The sequence below is a fragment of the Schistocerca serialis genome, chromosome 1 (assembly GCF_023864345.2).
Source record: "Schistocerca serialis cubense isolate TAMUIC-IGC-003099 chromosome 1, iqSchSeri2.2, whole genome shotgun sequence".
In the NCBI taxonomy this organism is placed as follows: Eukaryota; Metazoa; Arthropoda; class Insecta; order Orthoptera; family Acrididae; genus Schistocerca; species Schistocerca serialis.
This window is the reverse complement of record NC_064638.1, coordinates 71,039,184-71,041,624: the sequence shown is the minus strand read 5'-3', so window position 1 is coordinate 71,041,624 and position 2,441 is coordinate 71,039,184. Positions and strand designations below refer to the sequence as shown.

The 2,441-nt window shown below is 54.6% G+C and overlaps 1 pseudogene; it reads left to right on the top strand.

Moving 5' to 3' along the window:
• The first annotated feature begins 2,088 nt into the window (after positions 1 to 2,088).
• LOC126430113 (5S ribosomal RNA) lies at positions 2,089 to 2,206 on the top strand (annotated as a pseudogene).
• Positions 2,207 to 2,441: the final 235 nt, after the last annotated feature.

The following is a 2,441-nucleotide window of genomic DNA, read 5'->3' as shown; positions in this document are numbered from 1 at the left end:
CAGACCCACCATACTTGCTCCGGACACTGCGAGAGGGCTGTACAAGCAATGATCACACGCACGGCACAGCGGACACACCAGGAACCGCGGTGTTGGCCGTCGAATGGCGCTAGCTGCGCAGCATTTGTGCACCGCCGCCGTCAGTGTCAGCCAGTTTGCCGTGGCATACGGAGCTCCATCGCAGTCGTTAACACTGGTAGCATGCCGCGACAGCGTGGACGTGAACCGTATGTGCAGTTGACGGACTTTGAGCGAGGGCGTATAGTGGGCATGCGGGAGGCCGGGTGGACGTACCGCCGAATTGCTCAACACGTGGGGCGTGAGGTCTCCACAGTACATCGATGTTGTCGCCAGTGGTCGGCGGAAGGTGCACGTGCCCGTCGACCTGGGACCGGACCGCAGCGACGCACGGATGCACGCCAAGACCGTAGGATCCTACGCAGTGCCGTAGGGGACCGCACCGCCACTTCCCAGCAAATTAGGGACACTGTTGCTCCTGGGGTATCGGCGAGGACCATTCGCAACCGTCTCCATGAAGCTGGGCTACGGTCCCGCACACCGTTAGGCCGTCTTCCGCTCACGCCCCAACATCGTGCAGCCCGCCTCCAGTGGTGTCGCGACAGGCGTGAATGGAGGGACGAATGGAGACGTGTCGTCTTGAGCGATGAGAGTCGCTTCTGCCTTGGTGCCAATGATGGTCGTATGCGTGTTTGGCGCCGTGCAGGTGAGCGCCACAATCAGGACTGCATACGACCGAGGCACACAGGGCCAACACCCGGCATCATGGTGTGGGGAGCGATCTCCTACACTGGCCGTACACCACTGGTGATCGTCGAGGGGACACTGAATAGTGCACGGTACATCCAAACCGTCATCGAACCCATCGTTCTACCATTCCTAGACCGGCAAGGGAACTTGCTGTTCCAACAGGACAATGCACGTCCGCATGTATTCCGTGCCACCCGACGTGCTCTAGAAGGTGTAAGTCAACTACCCTGGCCAGCAAGATCTCCGGATCTGTCCCCCATTGAGCATGTTTGGGACTGGATGAAGCGTCGTCTCACGCGGTCTGCACGTCCAGCACGAACGCTGGTCCAACTGAGGCGCCAGGTGGAAATGGCATGGCAAGCCGTTCCACAGGACTACATCCAGCATCTCTACGATCGTCTCCATGGGAGAATAGCAGCCTGCATTGCTGCGAAAGGTGGATATACACTGTACTAGTGCCGACATTGTGCATGCTCTGTTGCCTGTGTCTATGTGCCTGTGGTTCTGTCAGTGTGATCATGTGATGTATCTGACCCCAGGAATGTGTCAGTAAAGTTTCCCCTTCCTGGGACAATGAATTCACGGTGTTCTTATTTCAATTTCCAGGAGTGTAGAACACTGCCCGTTCTTGCTAGAAACAGATAGCCAGTCCCTACACTTGCTAGGCCAAGATTCAGAAGACGTATTGCGAGGTGTGAATTGAGGATTTCTGCTTTCCAGTTCCAGTTTAAGAACATCAGAGGTACCGAGAAGACGGCCGCTGTGGCCGAGCGGTTCTAGGCGCTTCAGTCCGGAACCGCGCTGCTGCTACGGTCGTAGGTTCGAATCCTGCCTCGGGCATGGATGTGTGTGATGACCTTAGGTTAGTTAGGTTTAAGTAGTTCTAAGTCTAGGGGACTGATGACCTCAGATGTTAAGTCCCATAGAGCCATTTGAACCATTTGGTACCGAGAATATTATCGCCTGTGGCCTAAGCAGGATGTTCAGGGACGAATGAGATCCACTACCGGACGAAGAAGAGGGTGAATCTAATCAAACGGTTGCCTCAGTTCTTCACATCTGCCCTACATTAACTGGGTGATTTCTCTTTTTTGAAAACATTGGGGAACAGCGGGATTCGGACCCAGAGCTGAGCAAACTGTAGGAGAGAACTGAGAAAAGGGAAGTTGTTAGGCTGTACTTCATGGAGGGGAATATTCTGTGTTGCTCTGCTCGGGAAAGCCATGCTCATAAGATACGAGGGTAATCCCAAAAGTAGGTCTTCTATTTTTTTATAAGTACATGGACCTGTTTATTTCTACAATGGTATACATCAGTTTAGGCAACGGCCTTGCCGCAGTGGATACCCCCGTTCCCGTGAGATCACGGAAGTTAAGCACTGTCGGGCGTGGTCGGCACTTGGATGGGTGACCATCCAGGCTGCCATGCGCTGTTGCAAGTTTTCGGGGTGCACTCAGCCTCGTGGTGCCAATTTAGGAGCTACTCGACCGAATAGTAGCGGCTTCGGTCAAGAATACCGTCATAATGACCGGGAGAGCGGTGTGCTGACCCCACGTCCCTCCTATCCGCATCCTCCACTGATGGTGGCATGGCGGTCGGATGGTCCCGGTAGGCCACTCGTGGCCTGAAGGCGGAGTGTGTTTACATCAGTTTACAGATTGAACATTTAGCTA